The following is a 17954-nucleotide window of genomic DNA, read 5'->3' as shown; positions in this document are numbered from 1 at the left end:
GCTGAAAAAGCATTCGACAAAATTCAACATCCATTCATGATGAAAACTCTCAACAAAATGGGTACAGAGGGCAAGTACCTCATCATAAAGGCCATATATGACAAACCCACAGTCAACATCATACTTAACAGTGAGAAGCTGAAAGCTTGTCCTTTAAGATCAGGAACAAGACAAGGATGCCCACTCTCCCCACTTCTATTCAACATAGTACTGGAGGTCCTAGCAACGGCAATCAGACAACACAAAGAAATAAAAGGCATCCAGATCGGTAAGGAAGAAGTTAAAACTGTCACTGTTGCAGATGACATGATACTGTACATAAAAAAAAAGAATCCACTCCAAAACTATTACATCTAATATCTGAATTCAGCGAAGTTGCAGGATACAAAATTAATATACAGAAATCTGTTGCATTCCTATACACTAATGATGAACTAGCAGAAAGAGAAATCAGGAAAACAATTCCATTCATAATAGCATCAAAAAGAATAAAATACCTAGGAATAAACCTAACCAAGAAAGTGAAAGACCTATACCCTGAACTACAAGACACTCTTAAGAGAAATTAAAGAGGACACTAACAAATGGAAACTCATCCCATGCTCATGGAGAGTTAGAATTAATTATTGTCAAAATGGCCATCCTGCCTAAAGCAATCTACAGATTCAATGCAATCCCTATCAAAATAGCAATGGCATTCTTCAATGAACAAATAGTTCTAAAATTCATATGGAACCATAAAAGATCCCAAATAGCCAAAGCAATCCTGAGAAGGAAGAATAAAGCTGGGGGGATTATGCTCCCCGACTTCAAACTCTACTACAAAGCCACAGTAATCAAGACAATTTGGTACTGGCACAAGAACAGAACCAAAAACCAATGGAACAGACTAGAGAGTCCAGATATAAACCCAAGTATATATGGTCAATTAATATATGATAAAGGAGCCATGGACATACAATGAGGAAATGACAGCCTCTTCAACAGCTGGTGTTGGCAACCCTGGACAGCTACATGTAAGAGAATGAAACTGGATTATTGTCTAACCCCATACACAAAAGTAAACTCAAAATGGATCAAATATCTGAATGTAAGTCATGAAACCATAAAAGTCTTAGAAGACAAATAGGTAAAAATCTCCTGAATATAAACATGAGCAACTTCTTCATGAACACATCTGTTGTGGCAAGGGGAACAAAAGCAAAAATGAATAAATGAGACTACATCAAGCTAAAAAGCTTCTGTAGAGCAAAGGACACCATCAGCAGATCAAAAAGGCATCCTACAGTATGGGAAAATATACTTGTAAATAACATATTGGACAAGGGGTTAACATTCAAAATATATAAAGAACTCACACACCTCAACAACCAAAAAGCAAATAACCCAATTTTAAAAATGGGCAGAGGATATGAGCAGACAATTCACCAAAGAAGAAATTCAGATGGCCAACAGGCACATGAAAAGATGCTCCACATCGCTAATTATCAGGAAATACAAATTAAAACCACAATGAGATATCACCTCACACCAGTTAGGATGGCCAGAATCAAAAAGACTTAAGAACAACAAATGCTGGCGTGGATGCAGAGAAAGAGGAACCCTCCTATGCTGCTGGTGGGAATGTAAACTAGTTCAACCATTGTGGGAAGCAATATGGAGGTTCCTCAAAAAACTAAAAATAGAAGTACCATTTGACCTGGGAATTCCACTCCTAGGAATTTACCCAAAGAATACAAGTTTTCAGATTCAAAATGACATATGCACCCCTATGTTTACTGCAGCACTATTTACAATAGCCAAGAAATGGAGGCAACCTAAGTGTCCATCAGTAGATGAATGGATAAAGAAGATGTGGTACATATACACAATGGAATATTACTCAGCCATAAGAAGAAAACAAATCCTACCATTTGCAACAACATGGACGGAGCTATAGGGTATTATGCTCAGTGAAATAAGGTAGGCAGAGAAAGACAAGTACCTAATGATCTCACTCATTTGAGGAGTATAATAACAAAGCAAAACTGAAGGAACAAAACAAAGGAACAGCAACAGACTCGAGACTCCAAGAAGGGGCTAAGGGTTACCAAATGGGAGGGCGGTGGGGAGGGAAAAAGGGATTAAGAGGTAATAAGATTAGTGTACTGGTATAGGGGGCATCATGGGGAAGACAGTGTAGCACAGAGAAGACAAGTAGTGACTTTGTAGCATCTCACTACACTGATGGACAGTGACTGCAATGGGGGTATGGGGTGGACACGATAATATGGGTGAATGTAATAACCACATTGTTTTTCATGTGAAACCTTCATAAGACTGTATATAAATACCTTAATTTAAAAAATGTATATAAAAAAACAAAAATAAATAAAACCCAGGAAGCTAGGAAGATTCTTAACATACTCTTTAGCAAACAGACAATAACTCAGCCCACCTTGGAGGCAGGGCTGGCAGTCTTGATTGTTATGCTCCCTGACCAGGAAGATGCTATCCTGGGAAGGAATCAGAGCAGTAAATCTCTTGTGTTAAGGTAATTTTGCAGAATTACCAGGAGGACTGATAAGAAAAGAGACTTAATGTCTCATCAAAGATGAACATTTTGACAGCACTTGAGTCCACATCCCTAGCCCTTTTTCACATTCCTGAAAATCTTTAACCGCCTATACAATGACAGACCCTAAACCCTTAGGCTTTCCTCCCTCTGAGGTCGCCTGCACTTTATAACTGCGTAGCCTTAAACTTTTTCTCAACCTCTAGGAACGCCTCTTCTATGAGGTAGCCCACACTACCCTTTCTCCGAGTGTGCACTTTCTCTCTTTAAATAAAACTTAAACCTTTCAGGGCATCTCTCTTCCCTGAAGTCACCCACACTTTTTCTCTTTTTAAGTAACTTTAAATAAAACTTACTCTGCTTCAAAAAATAACATAAAATAAAGGAGATGAAGTGGATGCTGTACTTTCCGCCTCCCAATAGACAAGAGGATTAAGTTATTTTTCAGAAGGCACTCCCTCACAGGACACTCTTACTGTGGGACGCGGAACACAGGGAGAGGCGGCCCGGTGGACCCAGGGCCCAAACCTCAGGGAGCCCGATGATCCCCTGAGACTCTGACCGAAGCAGAGCCCCTCAACCTCCAGGCACCGTCCCGAACTCTAGCTACCTGGGCACCCCACCTCTGCGCTGCCCAGACGGGGGCGGCTGTGACCGATCCGCAGGCAGTTCCCAGGAGCCCGGGAGGACCTGTGGAGTAGGCGGAGGCCACGCTGCCGCCGGGCCCCAGCTCCGAGGGGCGCGGGCCGAGCCGAGCTCAAGTCCTGTGACCGCCCTGCCCAGCAGCGGCCGTCACCCTAAACAACGAGCCGCGCGGGCAAACGCCGCCACCCTCCCCACACTCTCTGGGCCGCGACCCCACAGCCCCCCGACCCGCCGCCGCTGGCCCCGAGTCCGGGCCGCGCGCGACGGGCCGGGCCGGCGGGCGGCGCTCACTCGACTCCCCGGCTTCCCGGCCCGAGCAGGCCCGGCGCAGTCCTCCCGCTCCGGGCCCGCCCAAGGCGAGGGGGTGCGGCGGGGCCCCCGCCGGCCCACCGGCCCGCCGCACACAAAGCTCCGCAGAAAACTCGGGCCGTTCGCGAGAGGCTGACGACGAGCACACCCCGCCGGCGACCCGAGAAGCTGCAGCTGGGCCGGGAGTCCACAAAGCGGCGGCGTCCCGCCACGGACACCCCCCCCCCGCCCGCGCTGCGGCCGAGCATCCCCACCATCGGCTCCGGTTCTCGCCGCCGCCGCCGCGCCGCGCCGCGCCCGGCCCCCTCCTCGTTCAGCCCCGCCGCCCGCGACGCCGCCTACTCCCCGCCGCCGCCGCTTCCCGGAGCTGTCCGCGGGTGCGGTGGGGCCTCTCCGCCTCCGCTGCCGGGCCTCTCGGTTCCCTGGCCGATTCTCCGGCCTCCCCGCCTCCTCAGTCCCGCCGCCCTCCCCGGCGGCTCTGCAGCTCCTTAGCCTCCCCGCCTCTGGGTCCCCGCCTCCGGCTCTGCGGCCTTCCCCGCTCCCCACCGACTCCCCAGCTGCGCGGGCCCGGACTCCTCGGCCTCCCCGCCTCCTCGGTCCTGTCGCCCCGCCGGCTCCCCAGCCCCAGGGACCGGGCCTCCCCGCTTCCCGCTACCCGGTCTCCGCCCGGCTCCCCGCCACCCTCCCGGCTGGCGTTCGGGGCGCCATGTTTACAGTCCTCCACCTCAGAAACGCGAGCACGGGGCGCAGTGGGCCCGCAGGCAGGGGCGCAGAGGCCCGCCGCCGCCCGCACTTACAAGGTCTCCTCGCCGAGCGGCGGCCCGGACCGGGGGCGGGAAGTTTGGGCGCCGCCGCCGCCGCCGCCGCCGGGAAAGTTTGCGTCCTGCGAGGCCGCGGCGCCGCTCACATGGCGGTGTCTGCGCGGGGCGGCCGCTCGCCGGGCCCGGCCTCCCGCCCCCGCCCGCCCCGGCCTTTATTGTGCGGCGCGGCCGGCCGCCCGTGGGCTCGGCGCGGGCGCGGGCGCGGCGCAGGCTCGGCGCGGGCCGCGGGCTCGCCGGCTCGGGCCGGCCGGCCGCGCGCGCCCACACCCACCTTCCTGCGTCCTGTGCTCGGCGCCGCTCCCCACATCGGGCTCAGCATATTCTCGCACATCACACAGGCTCAGGGCTCGGGACACACGTGAAGGCTACGTACGTGCAGCGCGCGGAGCCGGCCGCGCGCACAAGTTCCCGGCGCCGCTCCTCGCGGGCCTGCGGGCGGCCGCCTCCGCCCGCGCGGCGCCCTAGAGGACCCGGGGGCACCGGCCAGAGAGCGGTGGCGTGCAGGCCTGCGGGCAGGGAGGCCTCCGGTGCTGCGCTAATTCCGCTGTCCGCATGTATACCGACAGGACCCGAGCAAGAGCAGGACCACCGCGACCCCTGGGGCAACAACGCTAGAGATGTGTGTAAGAAGTGGGTAGTAATTCTAGGTCTGGAGAAGACCCCGGTGGGTGGCTTAAGAGGGAAGCACAATTCTGTGGAGTTCACGTATTCCCCCAGCAACCTTCTCCATCCACTTCGAGTTTGGAAGGAAGATCATCAGCCAAGATTTCTTGCTCTGATTCTCGATGGACATATGTACCTGAAAATCTCTGGGAAGAGACTGTCCTGGAAATTGCGGGATTCCGATCCTCCCATCAATCTCCTTTCTAGCTGGTCTCTTAAGACTCAGTGAGGATTGAAGAAGGGGTGGTGCCTGACTAGGTGCTCCTCGCTGTACACCAGTCAAAGGAGGACCTTTCAGCCATTCTGATACATGCCGGGGAGTTCTGGTTATCTCAAGAGACGTCAAAAAATAATTCGAACTCATTTTGATTGTATGTATAAATACGTCCTTAAAATCCAGCAGAGGGGTTTAAAGGGTGTCAGAAAAAAATCAAATGCCTGGACTAGGTATTCTTACAGTGCATAACTTTAAGTATAATCACCTTTTGTAAAGAATCATATATAAGAGGGGAAAGCATGGTTCTTTATTTTTCACAGAAACCACTCAACTAAGACATACATATATAAAAGGACACTTACCTTTTAGGAAAGAAGTAACTGCATAACTCCACCTTTTCCTCCTATTAAATTTTTAAGGCATCATTTCAATTTTTGTGCCCAGACACTCCCTCTCATTCTATCCAATGTAAACTAGATTATTTTATTTCCACATTGCCCAAAAGAAGAGGTTTCTATCTAGACTTTGGTTTTTGCCATTGGTTTTGCCTAGAATTTAACCCTTGGCTCTAGTTTTCCTTCAGAAGAATTTTATTTACCTCTTGTTTCCCTCGGCTGAGTGAATAGGAGTGTGGGAAAGTGGTCTGGGGGCCAGTGGTTTGGGTTAAGAGTTGGGGGGAGGCCCAGAAGACAAAAATAGTTATTTCTATACAACTCAAGTTATGCCACGAAATTATCTGCCTAACTGCAAAGGCTGGCCAAGGGGCTGAAGTGTCCAGGGAAGAGGGAAGAAGAAAGGGTAGTAGGCTATGGTGGTTGTGTCAACTTGGCCTCCACGTAATACTACTGATTCTTCCCTAAGCCGCCTATCACTGTTTACATTGAACTAATATGACTTGATGTGCATATCACCTTTTCCAGATTCTGCTTTGAGCAGTCGTATGTAGAGAAGGCAAGGGTTATTCAACAAATTGGTGTAGAAAATTTTTCTCGGTAAAAAATTAACAAAATTATATCCTTACCTTACACTACACACTTTAACATAATGCAAATGACTTAATGAAATTGTTAAAAACTGGAAATCATTTTTCAAAAGGTAGAAGAAAATACAGGTGAATATTTTTAAGATTGAGATAGAGAATATCCTCACTCCTAAAGCAATGATTTTTATCACAAGAGTGATAAATTTAACAACATAAAACTGTATGAGTCCTACATGTCAGAAACAAATATAGACCTATCTGAACAGACACTTGTCCAAAGAAAAAATTCAGATAGCTAACAGGCACATAAAAAGATGCTCCACATCGCTAATCATCAGAGAAATGCAAATTAAAACCACAATGAGATATCATCTCACACCAGTAAGGATGGCTACCATCCAAAAGACAAACAACAACAAATGTTGGTGAGGTTGTGGAGAAAGGGGAACTCTCCTACACTGCTGGTGGGAATGTAAATTAGTTCAACCATTGTGGGAAGCAGTATGGAGTTTCCTCAAAACTACCATTTGACACAGGAATTCCACTCCTAGGAATTTACCCTAAGAATGCAGCAGCCCAGTTTGAAAAAGATATATGCACCCCTATGTTGATTGCAGCACTATTTATAATAGCCAAGAAATGTAAACAACCTAAGTGACCGTCGTCGGTAGATGAATGGATAAAGAAGATGTGGTACATATACACAATGGAATATTATTCAACCATAAGAAGAAAACAAATCCTACCATATGCAACAACATGGATGGAGCTAGAGGTTATTACTCTCAGTGAAATAAGCCACGTGGAAAAAGACAAGTATCAAATGATTTCACTCATATGTGGAGTATAAAAACAAAGAAAAAAACTGAAGGAACAAAACAGCAGCAGACTCACAGAACCCAAGAATGGACTAACGGTTACCAAAGGGAAAGGGACTGGGGAGGATGGGTGGGAAGAGAGGGATAAGGGGGGAAAAAGGGGCATTTCGATTAGCAGACATATTGTAGGGGGTCATGGGGAGGGCTGTACAACATAGAGAAGACAAGTAGTGATTCTATAGCATTTTACTACGCTGATGGACAGTGACTGTAATGGGGTATGTGGTGGGGACTTGATGATGGGGGGAGTCTAGTAACCATAATGTTGCTCATGTAATTGTAGATTAATGCTACCAAAAAAAAAATCTAAAAAAAGCAAAAAACAAATATAGACCTTTAATATATGGCAATTAGGGTTGCAACTTTTATGCTTTATAAGGGGTTTCTTTTGATGCACTTACTCACACTTTCTTTGCATAATGGTATTGTTACCATTTTGGAGGGCCCCTTCACAGCTATATAGAGTCAGCACTCTATGGACCAATTTGGAGGGCCCCTTCACAGCTATGTAGAGTTGGGGGTCTCCTGTTAAGTTCTTATCTCAGAATTTCTGGTTTACTAATATGGAGCACTGATAAGCTCATGCACTTGTGCTCCTGATATGCATTGCTTTTATATATTTATTTGGCCTTTACTATGATGTTTGGTTTTATGTTTTTGTTTTGCATTAAAGATTGAGTACATAAACACTGAGCGCTGTATGTCTTCAGTGTATGGTGCAGAATTACCATGAAAAATCTTCAGGAATGAAGATGAACAGCACATTACGTTATAGAGAAATTTATGAATAGAAAGTGTCATGCTGTGTTACCATAAGTAATGGAAACTAGTGAAGTAAACATTTCAGGGAGACTTGGTGTTTTTCATGTATGATACTCAGAAATGCATAGCATTTTTTTCTAACTTCAAGTAATAACTGCATTTTTCAACTGACAAGATCCTAAAGACGCTGTAGGAAAGACAGGCAAAAAGGCTTCAACAAGTTGTTCACGTTCTTTCAAGGTGAAAAGCATGTCTATATATGTGTGTGTCATTTTACCTCCAAAATTGAGACCCTACCCTCTTTCCTGTCTCTTCTCTAGCATGGCATAGCAGAAAGTGCTTCGGTGTGAGAGCACCTGAGTTCAAGTTCCAACTCACTGTGAGACTTTGAGGATGTGATTTCACCCTTTGAGCCTCAATTTCCCTCCTTGTCAGGAGCATAGATTTTTGCCATCAGAGTACTAAAATTGAAATCCTAATTCCAATATTCTTTAGCTGTTGACCTTGGACAAGTTACTTATTTGTGTCTCATTTTCCTCATCCATACAGTAGGAACAATACCATTATCCTATTTCACAAAGTCATTGTGAGAATTAATGACAAAGCACATATATAATTCTCATAATAGTGCCTGACCAGAATAACTGCTCAGTAATTAGTAGCCACAGTTGTTATTATCACCTAAGAAATGGGGATGATAATAACCACTTTAGATATTAAATGAGCTAAAGGTTGTAAAATGTGATCCCCTTTCACTCCTCGAGCTGGGACACAGGACAATAAAAGCAGCAGCCTAAGGACAGAAAGATGTGCTGTTGAGTAAGTCACAGACATATCTCTCAGTCCTCACCCACAAACCCTCACCACCCCTCCAGGTCCCACAACCAAGCCCCAGGAGAGATCCTGGGGTTACTGGGGTTTCTGATCTAGATCCAGCCTACCTGCTGTAAGCTGTGTCCACTGAGAGAATGAAATAAAACAAAAGCATTTATTTGGAGTCTCAGAATTGCAATTCGGAGAGCATAGATTCGGGTAGCAACCCAAATTTTGTTCCTTTAGGGAACAAAAGGTAGGGCTTTTTAAAGACAAAAGGGAATGCGTGTATACATTGTTTACAAAGATTCTGATTGGCTTTGGAGGCAGAAAGCTAATCTTGGCTACACATAATTGGTTGCCAAGGCAGTCACCAAGCAAAGTCTCTTACTGTAGCAAGGTACTGGAGTCGGGGCTGAGGTCTTGGACTGGCTGCGGTTTGGCCAAGCTCAAAGTTCATGGTTCCACCAGTGAGATGCACACCAGGCCCACCTCCTTAATGGTCTCCCAGCTCCATTTTAAAACCCCTGGACACAGCATATGCATTTTATCTCACCTCCCACACCTGGAAGAGAAGAATGTTAGATTTTTGCGGCCACTCTCATAAACATGGCCTCAGACTAGTGGGGTAATGTCTGGCAGGGGGCAGTGACTCCTGTTCTCTCCTTTGTACTACTTGGCTGTCAGGTTCCCCTCAGCACTGAAATTCCCCAAAGATCTCTGGTGGTGGCCTCACACCTGTTCCTGGGAGTGCTGGGACCTTGCCTGTTATGAGGTCCTCTGTGAAAGCTGTTTCGTCAGATAACCCTTCTGGTTCACACTCCCTTATTTCTCTTTACCTCTGGTTCCCTTCTTTTCCCCCTCTGGGGGCTTGTTTGTTTGGGTTTAAATGATTCCTGGCCTCTCTACAGGCACCATCAGATGGTTCGCTCTGTGTAGAGGTCTCTCTTCCTCTTCATTTAAACAATTTAAACACCAGGAAATGCACGTTTACATTTTTGTATACATCCTCCAACCTCTCATCAGGGTTATCTTTTCAGCATCTTGTCACCTTCTAGGGAGGACAGAACTCAATCACATTCTATGGCATCATTCTTATGAATGATCTCTCAAGGTGAGTTCCCACCCGCACCCAACTGCAGTCACTAAGGGATCCACTCCCAGTGACAGAGAATGGACTTATCTGGTCACAGAACTGAACAGAAGGCCCTTCTGAATGCTACGTTTTACAGAAACTCTTTTCTCTCATCACCACTTCTTTGTGGTGACCAATGAGAAACTGTGGGAAATATTCTGAATTTTTTAAAAACACAGTACTGTAGTAGGTAGTATCTAAGACTTTCTTTTTCATTCTCTTCCTTCAGCTTCATGCTCGTTGTGATTGGATAGTTATGTTCCTTCCCACACAAATTCATATTTAAGAAAATATCACAGTACCTTCTATCAGTGACTCTGGAACTGTATCTTGTTCTGAAGGATCCTCCATCTTTTAGCATTAAGAGAAAATTTCTTGCAGATTTCAATAACTGACATTAAATTAGAAGTGATGTTATCTTTATGCTTGTACCGTATTGTTCATACCAGTAGAGTAAGAGAATCTTAAAAAGCCTTAGGGGACAAGAACATTAGAGGCAACAATTCTAAATAAATAGTGCATGAGAAAATTGTCTTCTAGAAGTGGTGAAATATAAAATGTCCTTCCGTGTTCTTACCTTCTCTCCAGCATTTGAAGGAAACTGTATCTCACTGAATTGACCTATGATAAAGCCTTTGAAGAGCTGAAGAAGAATATATAAAGCATTTTAGATCTCCCAGGGGAAATGTGTAGGAAATAAAAATCTAGAGTAAGAGTGAAATGAAAAGTAAATAACCATTGCACTAAGTTACACTTTCTTAAAAATTATTACTGCCCCAAAGTATTTCCCGAGTGATTTGGTCACTGCCTCTGCTGCACCTGCAGTTTGCTGGTCTCTCTCGCTCATGTGCAGTATTGAGATAGTCTGAGAAAGTGGCAGAGAGCACCACTTCCTTTTTTTCTTTTTATTCAACTAAACTAAAAATGTCAAACACAGGAAGTTCTGCTTCCTCGACAGCTGTATGTAAAAACTACTGCATTTCTGTTCCTGACCAGAGTCTGTCCCTAGGGCCACGTCCTGCAATCAAGGATTTCTGCCTGCCTTGCTGATGAAGTTGTGTCCACTTTCACAGTGTGTCATCTGGGGGTGGGCTGTTCTTTCTTATTTGTATCCCTTTCTCTTTTTCTGATTCCTGTTTAAGAAACTCCAGAATATGGGCAAAGAGGGCAAAATACAAGCAAAACAGTACATTTTGGGTTTTTGTTTTTTTTGTTTTTTATTAACTATTTTTAAAGCACAGTTACTGAAAGAGTAAGTAGTGAAATCTATAGTTCACAATGAGGTTTAGGGATAATATAGAATTTCTTATGTATTTGCTAACATACTGAATGCTAATTATAAAACTGTTTGTGTGTGCCTCCACTCCAGATAAGTCTATAACTGAAATAAAGTCTGACTGTTTTAAACGCATATGTGTTTATTTCTATTTAATGTTTAACCAAAAGCTTCTATTTGAGGTGCTTAGCTGTTACGTATTAAACACAGTTTGGGATCCTTTATGTAAATGGTTTATTATGTCAGCAAGGTCACACACACACACACACACACTCACACACACTCACATGCATACTAGCAACGTGGCTAAATAAATTGTGACTTATTAATAGATAAGGTTCATATAACCATTAAAGAAGTTGTTGGTAAAGATTATTTTCCTATGTTAAGTGAAAAACTAGGATGTATATATATTAGAGAAAAAGATCACACCATATAAAAATAAACATACATATTAATATAAAAAAGACTAGAAGGAAATATGATAAAATACTAAATATGCTAATCTCTGGCAAATAAAATTCTATGTGATTTATTTTTCCTTTTTTGTTTTATTGACCCTGTATTCATTTAACAATTATTTAACAGTTTGTTCTGAGACTATAATTTTTCAGGTCAGATTTGCTATAGGTTTCCATTTTCTTCTTTCCTCCCTTCATCTTTCCATCCCTCCCTCTTTCTTTCTCTTTCTTTTACCTCATATGAATATATTCCTTTATCCTCTCTGTGGCATTCATATTCCCTTCAAACTTCACTAGCTAGACCACTGTGATCTTTTTTGTAATGTGTATTCCCAAAACACAAGAGAAAAACGTACAACCTGGCAATTAACATCAAGCACAATTGAAGTAAAAGAGGCCTCCGAACATCTTTTGGTCTAAAACTGTCCTTTGGAAGGGTGGGAGAAAATTGGGTCCTTGGTAATATCACTAACCCTGAAATTATCATCCCTGGAGTTGGACAGAAGCTGCACAGAAGTCAGTAGTTTTGAAATGCATGCAGGAGGCCTTCTGATTGGCTTGGATTGGGGGAATCAAAGGAGGAAGAAATTAAGAATATCTCCTAGATGTTTGGACTGAATCACTACAAGGATGTTATTGCTATTTTTGAAGATGGAGAATACATGAGAGGAACAAGTTTTGGAACAGAATCATGAATTCTTTTCCTGATTTAAACAATAGATACAAGAAGTATCAGGTGAGCACATGGGTATAGATAGAGGAGTCAGGAGCTTAAGAGAAGGTAAGGACTGGGGAGATGCATTTGATCATCTTCAGCACGCAGATTTTTCCTAACATCAGGGACCTGGAAGAAGCATCAGTCAGTGACTATATACAAGGAAAAGAAACATGCCCAAAGAAAAGCCCTGTTAGATCTCTAGGTAGGAGTCAGCAAAGGAGACCAAGAAGTTGGCTTGTGAGGAAGGAGGAAAGCCAGTTATGTGTAGTATCACAGAAGCAAAAGAAGGAAATGTTTTGAACATAAGGCATAATCTCTTGTGCTAAAAGTTGCCTAGAAGCCAATTAAAATGAAGGCATTTACCCTTTAGGCCGTTGTAGCTTATTAGCAACCTTCGCACAAGCATTTTCACTGTAGGAGTGAAGTGAAACCAATAATGACTGTGTGGGTCACAGTCATTATTGAACATGAGAGAAAAAGTTAAAAATATTTGAGGGAGTAACCTATTGTCAACAGTGTTACTAGATTATAGACAAATGTTTTGATAGAGGGAACTCAGGACTCTGTTCCTGAACCATTCCAAGTCAAGATTTTCTTATTTTTCAGGTAAAACCATGGTCAAATGAAAGTAAAATCCCATTTATCTTGCCATGATTTCTAATATCCAGTTTTGTTTTATTCATATGTCTGTCCTCCTCCATTATTTGAACAATGGTAAAATAATATTTTTCTGTCCAATGAAGTAAAATTCAGATAGCAATTATGTAAATCATATATATTTAGTATATATATAACCGATTACATATAAACATATAAATATATATGTGATTAATAAATTTATAGAGTAATGTATATTGTTTCTTCACAGGGTCTGTGTATATAATATGGTATTTAGATATCAAAACTGACATGAAACTTTTATTTTCATATTCATTAGTTTGGTTTCCTGAGGTGGAAACTTAAATGCTTGATTTTAGATATTTCTTCTTTTCTAATAGATGGGTTCAATGCTATACATTTCCTCAAGTACTGCTATTGCTGCATCCCACAAATTTTGGTAAGTTGCATTTTCATTCTCATTTAGTTGAAAACATTCTTTAAATATTTCCAGATATTTTTTCTTTGACCTGTATATTATTTAGAAGTGTGTTATTTAATCTCTACTTGTTTGGAGATTTTCCAGTTATATTTCTCTTACTGGTTTCTAGTTTAACTGTGTCATGGTCTGTGAGCTGACATTACATAATTTCTGTTCTTTTAAATTTGTTAAGATATGGTTTATTCTGCTGTTCTTGGATGAAGTAGTGTGTAGATATCTGTTTTACCTGTTAATTGATATTGTAATTGAGTTCAACTATGTTCTTACTGATCTTTTGCCTACTGGATCTGCCCATTTCTGTGAGGGGTGTTGACATTGCCAGTTATCCTAGTGCATTCACCTACTTCTGACAGTTCTATCAGTTTCTGCCTTGCATAGCTAGGTGTGCTGTTCTTAGGTGCATACATGTTAAGGGTTGTTATCTCTTGTTGGAGAATTTGTTATATCTTCTTGACCCCTTTATCAGTAGGTAATGCCCTTCTTTATCTGTGATAACTCTACTTGTTTTAAAGTCTGCTGCATCTGAAATTAATATAGCTACTCCTGCTTTCTTTTGATTAGTGTAAGCATGGCATCTTTTCCCCCATCCATTTAATTTCAATCTATTTATGTCTTAAAATTTAAAGGGGGTTTCTTGTAGAAACATATAGTTGAGTCTTTTTTAATCCACTCTGATAATCTCTGTCTTTTATACCACTGACTTTTAAAGTGATTATTGACATAGTTGAATTAATATCTACCACATCTTTACTGTTTTCAATTTGTTGCCCTTGTTCTTTGTTTCTGTTTTTATCTTCCACTCTTTTTAATCAAATGTTTGATTAATCATCTAAAATGTTTAATCAAACATTTTGTATGATTGCATTTTCTCTCCTTTATAAACATATCTATTGTACTTTTTTTTTGCTTATTTTAGTGGCTGCCCTAGAATTTACAATGTACAGTTATAGTGAATCCAGCTCTACTTTCAAGTAACACTAAACACTTCACAGGTAGTATGTCTTATAATAACAAAATCTACCTTTTCCTCTCTCCCATCCTTTTATCATTTGCTGCCATTCATTTCATTTGTATAGAAGCATACATTAGCTGATATATATACATACACACATACATATATATTCTATACCTAAGCATAGTCAAATACATTATTGTTTTGAATAAACTGTAATCTGTCATATTAAAAATAAGAAAAATAAAAGTTTTTGTTTTACCTCCTCCAATATGCCTTCTCCACTGATATTCCCTTCTTTATGCTGATCCAAGTTAATGACCTTTATCATTTTCCTTCTCAACAAAGAACTTCTGTTAACATTTCCTGTAAGTCAGGGCTACTGTCAACAAAGTCCCTCAGGTTTTGTTTGTTTGAAAATGTCATTTTTTCCCTTCACCTTTGAAGGATAATTTCACAGGGAACACAATTCCAGGTTGGAGGTTTCTTTTTCTCAGCAGTTTAAATATTCCACTCCACTATCTTCTTGCTTGCATGGTGTCTGAGGAGAAGGCTGATGTAATTCTTATCTTTGTTCTTCTATAGGTAAAGCTTTTTCCCCCTCCTTCTGGCTTCTTTCAGAGTTTTTGTTTGTGTTTGATTTCCCTTAGTTTGAAAATGATATGCCTAAATGTAATGTTTTTGGCACTTATCCTGCTTGCTGTTTTCTAAGAGCTTCCTGGATCTGTGATTGGGTGTCTGACATTAATTTGGGAAATCCTAGTTACAGTTCTTTCAAATATTTCTTCTGTTCCTTTTTCTCTGTCTTCTCCTCATGTTCCCATTATGTGTATATTATACATTTTGTATACCTTTTGTGTTGCCAGTGGGTTTCAGCCCCAGGCAAGTTCTTTCTTGATTCAGTGAGACCGAAAATTAACAATGGAACTTTCTTGGGCTGAAAAGGTTTATACCCAACTTTATTCCCACAGTGGCAGGACAAGCACTAGAATCCCATCTGCCTCAGAGCAACTCTACATGCAGCAAGCAGGTCTCTGCTTCTGGGCCTCTCCACCCCTTCCCACCCCTATCTCAATCTCTGTCCTACACACTGCCACCACTCCAGCCTCTGCTCTCCTGCAACCACATAGTCCAGAGCACTGGGTGGAGCTCTTTACACACAGTCAATAATAACATATTGCTCACACATGTGCAGAGAGCAAGCCAATCAAGATCAGGTGAAAATCCTGGCCATAGGAACTTTCATTTTCTCTACATTGTCCCACTGTTCTTCAATATTCAATTCTGGTTTTTTATCATTCTTTGGTCTCTTTTCTTTTGCGTTTTAGAGGTTTCTATTGATGTGTCCTCAAGCTCAGAGATTCTTTCCTCAGCTGTGTGCAATCTGCTAATAACCTGATCAGAGGTATTCTTCATCTCTGTTACAGTGCTTTTGCTCTCAAGAATTTCTTTTTGATTCTTTCTTGGGACTTACATCTCTTGGCTTACATTTCCTTCTCTTATTGCATGCTGTTAACTTTCTCCACCAGAGACTTTGGCATATTAATCATGGTTGTTTTAAATTCCCAGACTGATAATTCCAAATTCCTGTCATGTCTGGTTCTGATGCTTGTTCTATGTGGGGAAAATGGAAGTTCCTATGGCCAAGATCCTTACCTGATCCTAAACTACTCAACGATGTAATTGGCCTACTGCTAGGCTAGTGCTTCCACACTCATAGGCAATAAGCTATTGTTGACTGAATCACCATATAAAGGGCTCTGCCCAGTCCTCTGAGCAGAGGCAGAGATGGAGGTGGATTATGGACCTGAAGACTGCTGGATGCAGATGTGATTCTAGTGCTCAACCTACTGCCATAAGAATAAAGCCAGGTGTGAACCCGTTTAGTCCAAGAACATTCCATTGCCATTTGTTGGTCTCACTGAATCCACAGTGAACTTGCCCAGGGCTGAAATCCTCAAGCAAGACATTGCCTGTGTCTCTTCAATTGTTTTTGTTTCTGTTTACCTTTTAATATGGCCTTTGGTTCTTTTCTTGATAGCCAGACATGATGTCTTGGGTCAAGTCAACTGCTCTAAGTAGGCTTATAGTGATGTGAGGTGTTGGGGGCAGGAAGCATTGTGTCTGTGAGTAGGTCTCAGTCTTTTAGTGGTCTTTGCCTCTGCACTGTGAATATAAACACATGTTTTTTAGTTTTTCCTCTTCTCTTTTAGTTGGAACAGGGTGATTAGAGAGGGCTGGAGTTGGGTACTCACCCTGTGTCCTCCCCTCTTACAGATCCAAGAAGAGTTGTTGATTTTTCAATCTGTTCAGCATTTGTTTGGTGTTGGGGTGACATAGTGACTTCCAAGCACCTTACATGGGAAATCTGAAAGCTTATAAATTCATGAAAAATCTTTGGTTGCAAAAACTGAACTTTAGTCTTTGAAACTCTAAATATTATGAAGCACAGATAAGATGAGAGCCTATCACACAGGCAGTGAGAATGACACTTTGAGCTCAGACAGACTGAGAAAACAATATCTGAGTTTGACTATACTCACTAACCTGGAGAGTTGTAACTGAGATGGTAATTCATTGCTTATCATGGCATGTCATTGTGTTTACTGTGCTTAGGTATGTACCGCTTGTGTGACATAGCTGTATGGATAACTTGTCCATACAATTGGTATGTCCATGTACCTGACACATACTTTACCCAATAAAGAGCAGCCCTTAGCATTATTGAGTAAATAATAAGTGCTTAATAAAGATTTCTTCATTTAAAAGATGATAAATATACACAATGACATTTAATTATTAATATTTGTGAATTTTATGTCTCATTGAAACAACTAAGGTCTTTAGCTGAAACCACCTTTATGGATCATAGGAAAACCTGGGAGAAAAGGAATGTCTTTGTTTAAATGCCATGTCAGTATGTAACTAATGCAATGGCAAAGCTCTTAAAGCTATGTCAAAGGTTAACAATTAACATACCAGATACAGCAAAATGTAATTTTTACCCTGCTTAAATTAATTAAAAACACAATATAAATGCTTTTTCCCATCCTTGCTTTTCTTCTGTGCAAAATGAGCTCTCATCTGGGAATACCAGTTCTTTGGCTGTAGAGACTGAGAGAGCAGAGGAAGAGGTCTTCAGTGTTCAGGGTTCTTGCCCCGAGAAGCATCATCCCCGAGGTGGCTTTGCCCTCATGTAAGAGAAGCCACCAAAGTGCTTCCTAGACACAGAGGTCACATTTCTGGTAAACAGAATGCCTGGGGGGGTGTGGTTTTCCAGCTGCTCTAACCTTGGCATTCACTTTCCAGACTTTTGCTTAAAATTCTTAATACAACTGGTAAATTATTCCTATGTCTCAATAAAACTAAAATATATGTAAAATGAATGTGCCTAGCAACACAAGTACAGAGAAATACTTACCTAATATTTCAGTGACTCTAAACTTACAATTAACTCATTCAAATTATATGTCACAATTTCATAAACCTTAGAGTCTCATTTCAGTGTGTTAAATTTACCTAAAAAGGATAACAGTGGTTTTTGGGGAACTCATCAGTGTAGGGGGTAGAATGCTATTTGTCCCATCTTCATATAAGCATCAAGAGAATTCATAGGAATGTGCTCACACATGTTCCTCTTAGTTTCCACCATAGGTAGTAACATTTGAT

The 17954-nt window shown here is 42.2% G+C and overlaps 1 protein-coding gene and 1 long non-coding RNA gene across 10 annotated transcripts in view; both read right to left on the bottom strand.

Annotated features, from left to right (window-relative positions):
- Positions 1–4738, bottom strand: part of ZMYND11 (zinc finger MYND-type containing 11) — a 95432-nt gene extending 90694 nt beyond the window's left edge. For 2 of the 9 annotated variants that reach the window (XM_036925456.2, XM_036925465.2), the window contains exon 1: positions 4306–4528. The gene's annotated coding sequence lies outside the window, so the exon portion shown is untranslated. Of the gene's footprint in view, positions 1–2437; positions 2457–3762; positions 3783–4305; positions 4530–4600 lie in introns of those variants that run through there. The other 7 variants (XM_036925457.2, XM_036925460.2, XM_036925461.2 and 4 more) reach the window with 7 other exon arrangements.
- Positions 4739–8800: 4062 nt separating this feature from the next.
- Positions 8801–14937, bottom strand: LOC130683159 (uncharacterized). The gene is made up of 3 exons (XR_008996771.1): positions 14548–14937; positions 10357–10422; positions 8801–9209 (listed from the first exon to the last, which is right to left on the bottom strand). It is a non-coding gene; the product is annotated as an uncharacterized LOC130683159 (long non-coding RNA).
- Between the last annotated feature and the right edge of the window lie 3017 nt (positions 14938–17954).

The sequence above is a fragment of the Manis pentadactyla genome, chromosome 3, assembly GCF_030020395.1.
Source record: "Manis pentadactyla isolate mManPen7 chromosome 3, mManPen7.hap1, whole genome shotgun sequence".
NCBI classification, from domain to species: Eukaryota; Metazoa; Chordata; class Mammalia; order Pholidota; family Manidae; genus Manis; species Manis pentadactyla.
This window is presented reverse-complemented; position numbering and strand designations above follow the sequence as displayed.